At 42.1% G+C, this 16,606-nt stretch overlaps 1 protein-coding gene and 1 pseudogene across 1 annotated transcript in view; both read left to right on the top strand.

The window, feature by feature from the left end:
* Positions 1–1,845: 1,845 nt before the first annotated feature.
* LOC110490025 (uncharacterized) overlaps positions 1,846–16,606 on the top strand; it is a 74,216-nt gene continuing 59,455 nt past the window's right edge. The window contains exon 1 of the mRNA XM_090200007.1: positions 1,846–2,085. The gene's annotated coding sequence lies outside the window, so the exon portion shown is untranslated. The remainder of the gene's footprint in view (positions 2,086–16,606) is intronic.
* Positions 6,653–8,327, top strand: LOC149977447 (E3 SUMO-protein ligase ZBED1-like; annotated as a pseudogene).

Genomic DNA, 16,606 nt, shown 5'->3' with positions numbered 1-16,606 from the left:
GGCAGGCGAAACCCCGAGCACAATCCATCCAGGGAAAAATGTTTTTGAGGTCAATGTGTTTTCCATTAGTTTTCTATGGGAATCCCTTTTTTTAGGAAACTGGTTGCAGTTCCTATGGCTTCCACTAGATGTCAACAATCTTTAGAAATTGGTTGATGGTTTTCTTTTGAGAAATTAAGAAGTAGTCCTATTCTTTCCATGTGTCCCTGAGATGGACTCAAGTCTTTTGGTGCGCGTGGCCTGGATCACGCTTCACATTGTTTTTATCCGGTATTAGAAACAGTTAATTCCGTCTTAAATTTGATAGGTACCCTAAAACGTAAATAATCTAAGGTTGGATTAGGAACGTTGTTTGAAATGTTTGGACCAAGTTTACAGGTAACTTATTAGATACTTTGTAGGCATGTTGGGTGAGTTGTATTTCTGAATCAAATGCGCCAAATAAATTGATATTTTGGGGACAAAAAGAAGGACATTATCGAACAAAATGACCATTTGTGATGTTTCTGGACATTTTGGAGTGCCAACAGAAGATCTTCAAAGGTAAGGCATTAATTATATAGCTATTTATGTCTTTTGTCGCGCACCTGCCTGGTTGAAATCTGATTTTCATGTGTTTGTATGTAGGGTGCTGTCCTCAGATAATCGCATGGTCTGCTTTCGCCGTAAAGCCTTTTTGAAATCTGACACAGCGGCTGGATTAACAGGAAGTTAAGCTTTATTTTGATGTATAACACTTGTATGTTTTATGAATTTTTTTGAATTAGTATTTCTGTTTTTGAATTTGGTGCACTGCAATTTCACTGAATGTTGTCAAATCAATCCGTTAATGGGATTCGAACGTGAGTGGGGTATAAGGGATCCCTGAGAGGTTTAAAGAAAAAATAAGCAAACACGTTTGGTGTTAGCCAAAGGAAAACGCTATGTCTTGTGCAAACCCAAAACCTCCCATCACCCCGAGAACACCATCCTCACAGTGAAGCATGGTGGTGGCAGCATCATGCTGTGGGGATGTTTTTCATCGGAAGGGACTGGGAAACTGGTCAGAATCGAAGGAATGATGGAGGGTGCTAAATACAGGAAAATTCTTGAGGGGAAACCTGTTTCAGTCTTCCAGAGATTTGAGACTGGGACGGAGGTTCGCCTTCCAGTAAGACAATGACCCTAAGCATACTGCTAAAGCAACACTCGAGTGGTTTAAGGGGAACATTTAAATGTCTTGGAATGGCCTAGTCAAAGACCAGACCTCAATCCAATTGAGAATCTGTGGTATGATTTAAAGATAGATTGCTGTACACCAGCGGAACCCATCCAACTTGAAGGAGCTGGAACTGTTTTGCCTTGAAGAATGGGCAGAAATCCCAGTGGCTAGATGTGCCAAGCTTATAGCGACATACCCCAAGAGACTTACAGCTATAGTTGTTGCAAAAGGTGGCTCTACAAAGTATTGACTTGGGGAGGGGGTGAATAGTTATGCATGCTCAAGTTATGTTTTTTTGTTTTATCTCGTTTGTTTCACAATTTAAAATATTTTGCATCTTCAAAGTGGTAGACGTGTTGTGTAAATCAAATGATACAAATCCCCCCCAAAATATTTTAATTCCAGGTTGTAAGGCAACAAAATAGGGAAAAAATGCCAAGGTCGGTGAATACTTTCGCAAGCCACTATATGTTGTTGCTACGGCGTCTAAAGAGGGACAAACATATAATCTTCAAGTGAAGGTCTTTTAAGGGATTATGCGAGGCACAGACGTTTGCTTCGCCTAGCCGAGTTCTGTGAGGAGCAAATTGAACCTACTATGTGGGCGCCTTTACTGTATCCAGAATTCCAGATCCTCCCCATCTGTACAGTACACAACTCAGCAGACACACAAGACAGACACAGAGCACTGCAGAAGAGTAAGAGGAGGAAATCAGTACTACAGTTTGGATCTTTCTTTTTTTTTGCCAGGATCGTCCACTCGGTAACAATTGCCACTGTTTTCCAGGGAGTCCTTGGTTAATTCTGATGAAGAATGTTTGCTGGAGTTGATTGACATTCTTCTCCTTGCCTCGTTAGATGTTTCTCCTTCGGCTATGACTGGGGTAGGATACTCTCTCTCTCTCTCTCTCTCTCTATTTCTTGCCACTGTGCTTTGAACGGAATCCACAATGAGTCCTGGGTAATAGACCCTGCTCAAATGAGTTCTGATGGTGATGTTTCAGTCAGTGAATAAGTCTGACATTATTTCCTCCTATTCTATTCTTCAATCCCACAATGTCGTTATTTTACCCATCATCCATCTCTCTCTTCTTCTTTTGTTTGTTTGTTTGTGAACCTGATTACTGCATCATATGTCACGTTATCACCTTAGTGAGTCCCAAATGACCTCCTATTTCCTACATAGTGCACTACTTTTGACCAGAGGGTAAATGCATCTTTTAGTGATGCGTCTGACAGATCTGTTAGATCAGTTAGCTCAGTGTTCCACCACATCAGTGGTATAAAGTACTTAAGTAAAAAATACTTGACAGTACTAATTAAGTCGTTTTGGGGGGTATCTGTACTTTACTATTTATATTATTGACAACTTTTACTTCACTATGTTCCTAAAGAAAATTATGTACTTTTTACTCCATAAATTTTTTCCTGACACCCAAAAGCACTCGTTACATTTTGAATGCTTAGCAGGACAGGAAAATAGTGTAATTCACACATTTATCAAGAAAACATCCCTGGTCATTGTGTCTGATCTGGCGGACTCACCAAACCCATGCTTCTTTTATAAATAATGTCTGAGTGTTGGAGTGTGCCCCTGGATATCCGTAAATAAAAAAAAAAATAATAATAATAATTGTGCCATCTGGTTTGCTTAATATAAGGAATTTGAAATTCGTTGTTTCGAGTTGCCTCACGAAACAAATATTGAAATTTTGATACATAAGTATATTTTAGCAATTACATTTAGTTTTGATACTTAAGTATATTTAAAACCAAATACTTTTAGACCTTTAATCAGGTAAGATTTTACTGGGTGACCTTTCCTTTCAGCTGACCCATTTTCTGTTAAGGTATCTAAGTATGACAATTCGGTACTTTTTCCACCACTGCACCACATAATCTGCTACTCTTGCACGCTGGCCTCATCTATAATGGTACCCTATTAGCTCTATAGTGCACTACTTTTGACCAGGGCCCATATAGAGAATATGGTGCCATTTTGGATGCATACTCTGTCTTCTTGTCCTTGGTTTGATTTCTTTCTGCTCCCCTTTTGTTTAACGGAGAAGAAAAGCTGGGTTAAAGAATATTACCGACTTTGATGTTCTAGAGAATAACTTGTGTGGAGGAGATTGGGGAAATGGTTGAGTCCCTTGAAATACTTGAAATAGTAATTGCAAAAAACGCTTTGATATTTTGGATACTGGAGGCACACAAGTCGGTAGGGTAAACCCTACTATTCACACTGCGGTAATAGAAGTTGTGTCCCAAATGGCACCCTATTCCCTTATTAGTGCACGTAGACAGAGAATTTCCTGTTCCTCTCTAATAACCACACTGATCTTTGAGATAGATTTCCATCTTTCCAATTCAAATTACCGTAACAGACAGAAAGTGGATGGATTTAAAGGAGGCTTTTCTTTTCATTTTGTTTGTGTTCAGAAACGGGGTGAGATTTGAAAGCGCTAACTAATATCTCTAATGACAGACCTTTTCATGACATGAATGTACAGTAAAACAAAAAAAACTCACCAGAAGTGGGCGGGCGGAGCAACCAGAGCGATGCAGGTGGAAAGAACGGCTGTATGCAACTGGCTGTATGCAAGTAGGATAGTCCATACCTCCAATTTGATCTTTGCTGATAGCAATGTTGTGTTTCCATAAGTGGATGAAATGGTCTAATTTAGCATGCATGGTAAACCCCTTAACCCTTAGCTACCTCTTCCAATTCAAATGTGAATAAAAAGTGAATAATGACAACAGTTGTATTGTTCTGTGTGACTACAGGGTCAGCAATAAAACGCAAAAATAGAGACACGTTCTAATTGAGCGAGGAATCAAAGTCGACAACCCGCCCGCCTGGCTTCGTTTGGGTCATTATCATTTAAAACAATGCATTCTAAAATAAATCACACAGACAGACATAACTACAGTTGAGATAATTATGATTTTATAATATAAGTAGCAATGTTCTGTACATTTATTTATACCATTAGTGTATTGATGGCATTACCAATACTGTGTTGATGGCACTACTATTACTGTATTGTAGTGGAGGCTTGTGACTTTAATAATTGAGGAGGATGGAATACCCATGGTATAGCTGCGGACCGAACAACAAAGAACATTTAAAAAATCATCAAAGACAAATTATTTGAACCTAAAACGTTTAACATTTAAGTAAAATTCAAAGGTTGTTCAAAGGCTTTACTTCAGTGCAGGACAGGGTTGAGGTGATCAGAGGCTTCAGTGCAGAAAAAGGTTCATCATGGATGGATGGATGGTGTTGGAGAAGAGCCCAACTCCTCCACTAAGGGCAGGACAGGATTTGACTGGGAAGACAAAAAACAATAACACACAGACAAAAGCGCTGAGAATGAGTTAGTCCAAGCAAGGAGTAAAATCAAATTGATGTGTAATAACGTGATCGTGTATGTGATTGACTCTACATAATAATGAAAGGAAATGTATAGGGTTACTCACAGTGCTTGGGCAGGAAACATTCAATGTGCCAGTGGATGAAAGAGCATATGGGAAATGGGGAATAACCAGGGGATTCAGTTCTTCAGAGGGGCACAGACTTTTCAGTTCTTCAGATGGGCACAGACTGTTCAGTTCTTCAAAGGGGTTAATGGCTTTTCCGATCTCCAGAGGGCACAGGTCTGTTTAGTTCTTCAGAGGGCCATGGGTGGAGCATGGGGGAATTACTGTTGAAAACAAAATTTTAAATGAATATCAATTCAAAATTGGTAACATAATTTCATTAACAATTAAACTAATGTAAACGTCATTATAATGGGGGAAAACATGTGAAAGCCTTACTTTAAAGATGAAGTCCTTCTCATAGTCTGGTTGACAAACTGTTCTGGTTGACAAAATGGCCTTCTCGTACTAGTGAGGATTTTTATGCAGTGATTTAAGAATTCTCTATGGATAGTAGAGGTGAAACTGTACACGTATTCATATTGAACTGTTCGGTATAGGGTGCACGGTTAGGTACGCACTGCGAACCGAACAATACATTAATCATATATTATAGCTAGAAAATATCTGTATATTTAATTGTAAAACAAAATATTATTGCATAAACCAACGGCGTATAAATTAACGTGGGAAAAATATCCACATAGTAATAAAGTTGTCTTTAAAAAAAATATATAACAATAATAAAGTTGTTTAGTCTCGTAGCTGTATGCAGCTCCGCTCATTAGTTATTTCACTCCAGCGAGAACAGAGCTGAGAGACCGTCGTAGCAGAAATGAGCTTATGAAGGAATTAGCAGTTAGCTAAATGCAAAGGAGCAACATGGCAAGCATTGGCGAGCCAGAACTAGAAGACGCCCCAGTATCATTCAGGTCTGTCGTCTGGGAACATTTCGGTTTCCCTGTAAACTATAATAGGGGTTGCCAACGAGTGTTGGATAAAACTTTTAAAACATGTAGGCTCTGTTCATTGCAGATAGCCTATTCGAGTGACATGACTACTCATTTGCGCCGACATCACCCCAAAGGGCCAATCGGTATGACTAGGTGAAAAAATGAAACGACAACCACTTCTCCCCACAGCCTTCAATGCAGCGATAGCAAAATTCATAGCGGCAGATATGAGACCCTCCTCTGTGGTAGAGAATTCAGGATTGTGGTAGAGGTTCAGAAATATGTTTAAAGTGGTCGGGCCGCGCTTCCCTATTCCTTCCCATACACATTTTGCCCAGACATTAATACCTGCCTTACTAAAAATTTTAAAAAAAGAACACTTTGAGAGCGAGTTGTCAGAAACGCGGTCTGTTGCTCTAACAACGGACAGTTGGACGTCTAGAGCTACTGAGAGCTACCTTACTGTAACAGTTAATTTAATTACGGCAGAGTGGGAGATAAAAAGCCATGTTTTTCAAACACGTCCCATTGAGAGTAGTCACACCAGTGTAAAGTTGGGGGAAGAGCTAAGGGAAGTAGTTGCAGTGTGGAAGTTGGAGAGGGATAATGTAATGATTCCTGTGACCACTGACAATGCTAGAAATATTTTAAATGCAGTTGCACTACCTGGATTGGGGCCACAGATAGGATGCTTTGCTCACGTTATTAATCTAGTATCTCAAAAAGCAATGTCAGTGAATCCAATCTCTCGCCTCCTAGCAAAGATCAGGAAGGTGGTATCCTTTCACAAAAGCACAACTGCTGCACATGTTTTCAAGACAAAACAGGAGATGCTGGAGCTGCCAAACCACAACTAATCCAACATGTCCCTACTAGATGAAATTAAAGCCATGACATGGTTGAGAGATACCTTGAGCAGAAAGTTGCGGTATTTTCTACACTGACTGATCAAGATGTGTGGAGGAATGTCAAAGATATTGTCTGAAAATGACATAAGACTAGCAGAGGAAGTTATCAAAGTGTGCAAACCTCCCAAAACAGTCACAAAACTGATATGCACTGAGAGCATTCCGTCAGTTTCCATGGTCCTGCCTATGAAAACAATGGTCCTGAAATCAATGGTGACATCTGATGAAGATGAACCTGCAATAAGGGATGTCAAGACTGCTATCAGAGTTAACCTGGGGCCTAGATATGCTGACCCTGGTGTCCAAGACTTCTTACACAAGAGAACTGCTCTGGATCCCCGGTTCAAGTCCCTACTGCACCTGGATGCTGCTGCTCATCTGAGAGTCTACAATGAACTCACAGCAGAGATTGTGACCAATATACAACAGGTTTTGTATTCATTTTGTTAATGTGACATAATTTAATTAATTTGTGATTTAACAATTAATTATATTAATTAGTGATTTAACAATTAATTATAAAGTAATAATTGTAATAATAGTGTTCGATATATATTTCTAACAACAAACCATATTTTTAAAGCCACTTCCGAGATAGATGAAAATTACTGATTGAATTCTGCCGGGTCAAGCCACAGATACCACAGGAGCCAACCCCTCTCCAGAGACGGCAGACGACAGGGGTTCTCCTCCAGAAAAGAAGTCTGCCATGGCTGAGCTTTTTGGGGAGTTGTTCACGACCCAGGAGCAGGGAACCAAGTCAAAGATCAAGGTCATAGAGGAGGAGGTGACCTCATACAGGGAAGTGGACTGTATTCCCCTGGATGCTGATCCACTTACATGGTGGAAGACCAAAGAGTTAATATATCATCATGTTGCCATGTTAGCAAGGAGCTACCTGGCTGTGCCTGGGACCTCTGTCCCTAGCGAGAGGGTATTTCTCCACAGCTACCTGGCTGTGCCTGGGACCTCTGTCCCTAGCGAGAGGGTATTTCTCCACAGCTACCTGGCTGTGCCTGGGACCTCTGTCCCTAGCGAGAGGGTATTCTCCACAGCTACCTGGCTGTGCCTGGGACCTCTGTCCCTAGCGAGAGGGTATTTCTCCACAGCTACCTGGCTGTGCCTGGGACCTCTGTCCCTAGCGAGAGGGTATTCTCCACAGCTACCTGGCTGTGTCTGGGACCTCTGTCCCTAGCGAGAGGGTATTTCTCCACAGCTACCTGGCTGTGCCTGGGACCTCTGTCCCTAGCGAGAGGGTATTTCTCCACAGCTACCTGGCTGTGCCTGGGACCTCTGTCCCTAGCGAGAGGGTATTCTCCACAGCTACCTGGCTGTGTCTGGGACCTCTGTCCCTAGCGAGAGGGTATTTCTCCACAGCTACCTGGCTGTGCCTGGGACCTCTGTCCCTAGCGAGAGGGTATTTCTCCACAGCTACCTGGCTGTGCCTGGGACCTCTGTCCCTAGCGAGAGGGTATTCTCCACAGCTACCTGGCTGTGCCTGGGACCTCTGTCCCTAGCGAGAGGGTATTTCTCCACAGCTACCTGGCTGTGCCTGGGACCTCTGTCCCTAGCGAGAGGGTATTTCTCCACAGCTACCTGGCTGTGCCTGGGACCTCTGTCCCTAGCGAGAGGGTATTCTCCACAGCTACCTGGCTGTGTCTGGGACCTTTGTCCCTAGCGAGAGGGTATTTCTCCACAGCTACCTGGCTGTGCCTGGGACCTCTGTCCCTAGCGAGAGGGTATTTCTCCACAGCGGCTGATATTGTCACAGCAAGCCGATCTATGCTCACTGCAGATAATGTGGCTAGACTAATCTTCTTAAAGACAAATGTGAAAATCTGATTTAAAAAAATAATATTTATTTTCAATTAACCAGTCTCAAGTGGTCCTGTTTTGTTTAAGGCACTGCTATGTGACTTAATTTTCATATATGCTGCGGGACTATGAACTCTTGCTGAAGTTCTGTTTTAAATGACTATTTTATTTTGTGTTGTAAGGCAGGCACTGCTGTTTTTTGTTGTCCCCTTGTTTCCATATGCTCCTGGGAATTCAAGCTGCCCATGATAACTATTATAATAAATGGAAAATCTAAATACAAATGACATATTTCTCAGGCTTTTATTTTGTCGATGTATCGAACCCGTACCGAACCGTGACACCACTGTACCATATCGTACCGAACCGTGAGTTTTGTGAACCGTTTCACCCCTAATGGATAGGATTGCAAGGTTCCTCAGTCTCTCTTGTCCCATAGTGTTCCGAGAGTAGCTCTTCAGCCTCTTGAGGCAGGAGAAGCTATGCTCCACCCCAGCTGATGTTGCGCCCATAGTAGCAACAAGGCACATGAGCCTGTGCAGCTCAGGCATCGCTTCATCAAGTCCACTGCTCTTATAGTGTAGGATTGTGTCACTCAGCTTTGCAATGTTCCCTTGAATCTCCTCGTCGAAGTAAAACACTTGCAGCTCTGTTTTTCAGTCTTTCCTGATCAAAGAAATTGCCATAGGTCTGCAATAGGCTTGTCAGAGCATCAACTGGGAATTTCCTCTTGAATTAACCAAATGTACTACCATCTAAAAACTCCAGGAATCACATGCTGTCCAGGCTTTTGTACCTCTGTGCTCTCTGAGACTTGCAGTTATCATGAATTGAGTCATACAGTGCCTTGTAGGTATGCCTTACATACCTATCCTGAGTGCCCTGCCGGCACTTCCTCCTGTGCATGATCTCTGGATCCTCTGTCATGCTTGCTGCCTTCTCATATATGGCACTGAATGCTACATCAGACTTGTGCTCCTCCATTCTGCTTATCAGATTCTCTATTCTTCTCTTAAATTAGGCCTCACACGTGGCTTTCTGCTGCACTATGTCAAACAACATCTGTGTGAGCAAATATCTACTAAAAAGTTAGTTAAATCAAAATTGAACCCATGTGCACATGAGACAGTATCGTCATCCATGGTAGGGTGCTCTATGATATGTGTGAAGGTGTCCTTCAGTGATTTTCCAACGTGTTGGTGCGTTTTTTGGTAAGCCTGCACATCTAGCCTGTTCAAGCACCATCACCCACTTGGTCGACTTGCAAAAAAAAGTGGTGAAGCCGCCCAGTGTCGCAAAGAAAACCTTAACTTTGGGAATGAACTTGGTGCTCTGACTCAAATCTAAATTGAGCCGGTGTGCATAGCAATGCACAAAAAGTGGCACTGAGCTACTTCTCTTACTTTTGCCTGCAGGCCATTTTAAGGCAGAAGCCATTACAGCAGCACCATCACAGGTTTGGGCAACACGTTTCTCCATGAAGTTCAACTCAGACATCTCAGAATTCACAAAGTCAAACACAGACTACGCATCTCGCCCACTTCACACATCAAAGTAGCCCAAGACACGCTCCTGAAAAAAGCCCTGATCATCCACACAACTGGCGATAACTGACAACTGCGAGCAACAGCTGATGTCTGTGGTTTCATCTATTTGCCATGTGAAAAACGGCGCTACATCCACCTCTCTTTTAATCTCACTTTTAATGGATGATGCAAGTGGAAGCTATCAAATCATTCTGAATTGATTTCGATGTACCAGAAAAGACAGTAGAAAGTTCCATATTTTCAGCAAGTAACACATCATAACGTGCTATTACCTCTGCAAGCTCCTTGTAGTTGCGGAACTTTCCCTCTGGTCGTGTCCTCTAAAAACTAATAGAGATACTCTCAATGATCAGCTATGAAAAGCCAACTGACATTTACTCCTGAGGTGCTGACTTGTTACACCCTCGACAACTACTGTGATTATTATTATTTGACCATGCTGGTCATTTCTGAACATTTGAACATCTTGGCCATGTTCTGTTATAATCTCCACCCGGCACATCCAGAAGAGGACTGGCCACCCCTCATAGCCGGGTTCCTCTCTAGGTTTCTTCTTAGGTTTTGGCCTTTCTAGGGAGTTTTTCCTAGCCACTGTGCTTCTACACCTGCATTGCTTGCTGTTTGGGGCTTTAGGATGGGTTTCTGTACAGCACTTTGATACAGTGCCTTGCGAAAGTATTCGGCCCCCTTGAACTTTGCGACCTTTTGCCACATTTCAGGCTTCAAACATAAAGATATAAAACTGTATTTTTTTGTGAAGAATCAACAACAAGTGGGACACAATCATGAAGTGGAACGACATTTATTGGATATTTCAAACTTTTTTAACAAATCAAAAACTGAAAAATTGGGCGTGCAAAATTATTCAGCCCCCTTAAGTTAATACTTTGTAGCGCCACCTTTTGCTGCGATTACAGCTGTAAGTCGCTTGGGGTATGTCTCTATCAGTTTTGCACATCGAGAGACTGAATTTTTTTGCCCATTCCTCCTTGCAAAACAGCTCGAGCTCAGTGAGGTTGGATGGAGAGCATTTGTGAACAGCAGTTTTCAGTTCTTTCCACAGATTCTCGATTGGATTCAGGTCTGGACTTTGACTTGGCCATTCTAACACCTGGATATGTTTATTTTTGAACCATTCCATTGTAGATTTTGCTTTATGTTTTGGATCATTGTCTTGTTGGAAGACAAATCTCCGTCCCAGTCTCAGGTCTTTTGCAGACTCCATCAGGTTTTCTTCCAGAATGGTCCTGTATTTGGCTCCATTCATCTTCCCATCAATTTTAACCATCTTCCCTGTCCCTGCTGAAGAAAAGCAGGCCCAAACCATGATGCTGCCACCACCATGTTTGACAGTGGGGATGGTGTGTTCAGCTGTGTTGCTTTTACGCTCCCACCTCAGCTGTAGATCTCTGCAGTTCATCCAGAGTGATCATGGGCCTCTTGGCTGCATCTCTGATCAGTCTTTTCCTTGTATGAGCTGAAAGTTTAGAGGGACGGCCAGGTCTTGGTAGATTTGCAGTGGTCTGATACTCCTTCCATTTCAATATTATCGCTTGCACAGTGCTCCTTGGGATGTTTAAAGCTTGGGAAATATTTTTGTATCCAAATCCGGCTTTAAACTTCTTCACAACAGTATCTCGGACCTGCCTGGTGTGTTCCTTGTTCTTCATGATGCTCTCTGCGCTTTTAACGGACCTCTGAGACTATCACAGTGCAGGTGCATTTATACAGAGACTTGATTACACACAGGTGGATTGTATCTATCATCATTAGTCATTTAGGTCAACATTGGATCATTCAGAGATCCTCACTGAACTTCTGGAGAGAGTTTGCTGCACTGAAAGTAAAGGGGCTGAATAATTTTGCACGCCCAATTTTTCAGTTTTTGATTTGTTAAAAAAGTTTGAAATATCCAATAAATGTCGTTCCACTTCATGATTGTGTCCCACTTGTTGTTGATTCTTCACAAAAAAATACAGTTTTATATCTTTATGTTTGAATCCTGAAATGTGGCAAAAGGTCGCAAAGTTCAAGGGGGCCGAATACTTTCGCAAGGCACTGTATATCAGCTGATGTAAGAAGGGCTTTATAAATCAATTTGATTTTAATTCTTGCATTCCCAAAAATGCAGTGGTGTAGATAATCCGGTTGAGTACATCCCTGTTTTTTTCTTACTTTCTCGTTGTGTTGTGCAATTTGAATATGCAGCCCTTCATCCATTACATGATCGATGTGGCTTTTTCCCAGAAGCTTGAATCGGATGTGGGCGTTTATATGCTCCCTGCTTTTGTGATGCCATTTACCTGAATGATTGATGTTCTTCAGGTCACAGCATTTTCTTTGTTGTTTATTTATGTATCCTTTATTTAACTAGGCAAGTCAGTTAAGAACACATTCTAATTTACAATGATGGCCTATCAGGCAGAACGACAGATTTTAAAGTTGTCAGCTTTGGGATTTGATCCAACAACCTTTCATTTACTGGCCCAACACACTAACCCCTAGGCTACCTGCTGCTCCCCTTTCCCTCAAGGCTCAGCCTTTCCAAAGAGCAAGCAAGGCCAGCAATACAGATGGCTTGATGAAAGGCTCCCTGTTGACCAGCTATTCTTTTGATACCAATTGGTATTGAACGCCTTCACCTTTTCATCATTCTTCATGAAACGAATCTCAGGCAGAGGTTGACCCTTGGTTTTCATTCGCACCTTTTCCGTGTACCCCAGAGAATGAACAAAATGTCCACAACATTATCAGTACCGTTAGTCATTCTGGCGGAGAAAACTGCTCCCTCACGCTGCTAGCTAATGCTACTTCAATAAATTGCACTGACTGGACACAAAAATAAAGTTCTAAAACCAAGAAAGCAATTTATAATATACTTCCTCAGTCTCCTGTATTTGAAAAAACTAATTTGAATTTAATATCTAAAAAATGCTCAACTATCAATCTTCACTCTTAATCTCTATCCAACAATGTCACCAAGCTTCTCAACACATAGGACCCCCATAATGCTCTGTGGCACAATCCCAATACAACACACTAGGTTAATTCTCTGATCCTAACTATATGATTGGATGGACAACATGTCAGTTCATACTACACAAGCTTTGATTGGTTGGAGGACGTCCTCCGGAAGGGGTCATAATTACCATGTATGTCTATGGAAGGGGATGAGGCCTACGAGCCTCATAGGTTTTGTATTGAAGTCGGTGTCCCGAAGGACAGCTAGCTTCCGTCCTCCTCTGGGTACATTATGGTGCTACCCCAGACAGAGCTGTTGAAGTTACTGTAGACCTTCATTGTAAAAGTGTATTTTAATACATTATTTGGTGACATATGAATATATTTAGTATAGCTTTATCTAAAAAGGATAACTTTAATGTTTCACTATTTCTATTTTTATGACATTTCACTGAGGAAGATGGTCCTCCCCTTCCTCCTCTGAGGAGTTTACACTGCTGTATTACTGGTGGCAGTCTAAATGTCCTTCTGATGTTAAAGTATGACTGTGTTGCAGTGAGCTATAAGCCAGATGTGAATGGGAATAACTTGCACAAGTTTCGGTTACATGTAAATCACTTCTCTCTGCAGCCTGTCCCATTCACACTCTCTCCAGCTTCCATTCCACTGGCCAGCAAATTAAAACATGGGTGTGTGCTGAAGAAAGGAAGGAAGAAATAGAGGGAGAGTTTTTCTTCTTATCTGGCTGCTGAGGATTTCCAGAGCACCAAAAACCTCCCAGTCCTCTGTTCCTGCCCTACAAATCTGGTTTTATTACAGAGAGTGAGAGGATGAGAGGATAGAGAGTGAGGGAGAGGAGAGCGAGAGCGAGAGAAGGGGACAGGGAAAAGAGAAAGAGGGGGAGGAAGAGAAGGGGAGAGAGAGGAGGGAAGATAAAGTGAAAGAAAGTGTCTAGTTCCTCAGAGACCCCTACACGTTGAGAGATAAGAGTTAAGAAGTAAGTGAGCAGTATAATACAGTGGGTTGATTTGAGGAGTGAGCAGCTGGTTCATTATCTATGTCCTCTCACTGAACTCAGACTATGGTTTCATCCCAAATGGCACCCTATTCCCTATATAGTGCACTACCTTCGACCAGAACCCTATGGGCCCTGGTCAAAAGCATTGCACTATTTATAGAAATAGAGTGCCATTTGGGACACAACCTGTGGTGAAGTGACTGTTTACTATCGCTTCTCCATACTATATTTTATTTCATATATTCATACTCATTCATACTCATATTCATATACTCATATTCATTCTATATTTTATTACATCAGACATTACTGGATACAGAAGAGATACAGTGCGTCGTAGTGCGTGCGGACAGTATATGGAAAGTTCAGACCCCTTGACTTTTTTCACATTTTGTTACGTTACAGCCTCTTTCTAAAAGTGATTAAATAGTTTTTCCCCCTCCTCAATCTACACACAATACCCCCACAATAACAAAGCAAAAACAGGTTTTTAGAAATGTAAAAAAATTTATTAAAAAAAACAACAACTTAAATATCACATTTACATAAGTATTCAGACCATTTAATCAGTACTTTGTTGAAACACCTTTGGCAGTGATTACAGCCTCAGGTCTTCTTGGGTTTGACACTACAAGCTTGGCACACCTGTATTTGGGGAGTTTGTCCCATTCTTTTCTGCAGATCCTCTCAAGTTGGATGGGGAGCGTCGCTGCACAGCTTTCTCCAGACATGTTCGATTGGGGTCAAGTCCGGGCTCTGGCTGGGCCACTCAAGGACATTCAGAGACTTGTCTCGAAGCCACTCCTGCGTTGTCTTGGCTGTGTGCATAGGGTTGTTGTTGCATTGGAATGTGAACCTTCGTCCCAGTCTGAGGTCCAGAGTGCTCTACAGCAGTTCAATCTTAGTTTCATCAGACCAGAGAATCTTGTTTCTCATGGTTTAAGAGTCTTTAGGTACCTTTTGGCAAACTCCAAGCGGGTTGTTATGTGCCTGGCTTCCATCTGGCCAGAACCCGGTCTCCACTATAAAGTCCTGATTGGTGGAGTGCTGCAGAGATGGTTTTCCTTCTGGAAGGTTCTCCCATCTCCACAGAGGAACTCTGGAGCTCTGTCAAAGTGACCATTGGGTTCTTGGCCACGTCCCTGACCAAGTATTTTCTCCCCCGATTGCACAGTTTTTACCAGGTGGCCAGCTCTAGGAAGAGTCTTGGTGGTTCCAAACTTCTTCCAATTAAGAATGATGGAGGCCACTGTGCTCTTGGGGACCTTCAATGCTGCAGGAATGTTTTGGTATCCTTCCCCCGATCTGTGCCCTCGTCACAATCCTGTCTCGGAGCTCTACGTACAATTTCTTCGACCTCATGGCTTGGTTTTTGCACTGACATGCACTGTCAGCTGTGGGACCTTATATAGACAGGTGTGTGCCTTTCCAAATCCTGTCCAATCAATTGAATTTACCATAGGTGGACTCTAAACAAGTTGTAGAAACATCAATGGAACAGGATACACCAGAGTTCAATTTCGAGTCTCAAAGCAAGCTCTGTCATTATGGGGTATGTGCGTAGATTGATGAGGGAAAAAAATAACTTAATCCATTTTAGAATAAGGGTGCCATTTGGGATTAATGGTATGTGTACATTCACACAAACACATACAGACTCACAAACATAACAAAATGTGGAAAAATGGAACGGGTCTGAATACTTTCCGATAGCACTGTATGCCTGTGTTTGTGAGTCTGTATGTGTTTGTGTGAATGTACACATACCATTACCTGCCTAGTCACATATTTTAATCACACACTTTAATGCTGGTGCTCTGCATATAGCAGCATACATATATAATCATGTGCATACAATCGTGGTCTTTTAAATCTATGATGTGTGGTTTGGGTTTGAGGTCCAGCCTTCTGCCAATGAGCTTGATTTGAGATCTGAGCTGCAGCTCTCGGTTTATTTTCCTTATCGGCTGCAGACTAAATAAGACTAAAATCTCTTTTAATTACTACTTCAAACACGACTTATACAAAGACACCCACCACATTTTCTCATTAAAAAGTACCTGTTTGTTTGTTTTGTTGGCTCGTAAAGCTCAGATTAGTGTAATGTGTGTCATTGCTCAAGCACACAAACAAGTGACCCTGTTCGCCCCAGAGTTAGTATTGTGAGGCCTGGGGATTCTCTGAGCAATGACCCATGAGAGTGACCACCCTGCCCCCGAGATTATACCCTAACCCCTTGGGGGGGGGACATAAATATATAGAGAAAGTGCATGTGTGTGTGCGGGCGTGTGTGACACTACAGTCCTTTTCAGATTGTCTATTTTTGTCACTAGCTGACTATAGGCTTCATACTGGCCCTGAAATGCTTCTGGAATTGTTTTCAGACTAAGCATGCTTCCCAAATGGCACCCTGTTCCCTATGTAGTGCACTACTTTTGACCAGGACTGATAGCCCTATATAAGGGAATAGGATGCCATTTGGGATGTAGCCTAAAAGTGAGTGAATGAACGCATGAGCTGAAGTGTCAGACATGAATCAGGGCTGTTTGTCCCTTAGCAATGCATTACTCCTGCAGTACATGCTCTACCTCTGGGACAACTTCATTCATTTCCAACTTATCAGAGGCCCAAATCACAACCTTGATCTGATTTTCCACCCAAATAAGGAGCACAACATTGTTTGTTATGGATGGCTGGATGGCTTGTTTTTGGAGGAGATAGAGGGTTAAGGGGTCGGGGTGATGGGGAGGCTGGTGGAGAGTGGAACAGAACAGTGAATA

The sequence above is a fragment of the Oncorhynchus mykiss genome, chromosome 15 (assembly GCF_057628025.1).
Source record: "Oncorhynchus mykiss isolate SJ-2025 chromosome 15, ASM5762802v1, whole genome shotgun sequence".
Taxonomy (NCBI): domain Eukaryota; kingdom Metazoa; phylum Chordata; class Actinopteri; order Salmoniformes; family Salmonidae; genus Oncorhynchus; species Oncorhynchus mykiss.
Note: the sequence above shows the minus strand (reverse complement) of the source record. Positions and strands in the feature narration are given on the sequence as shown.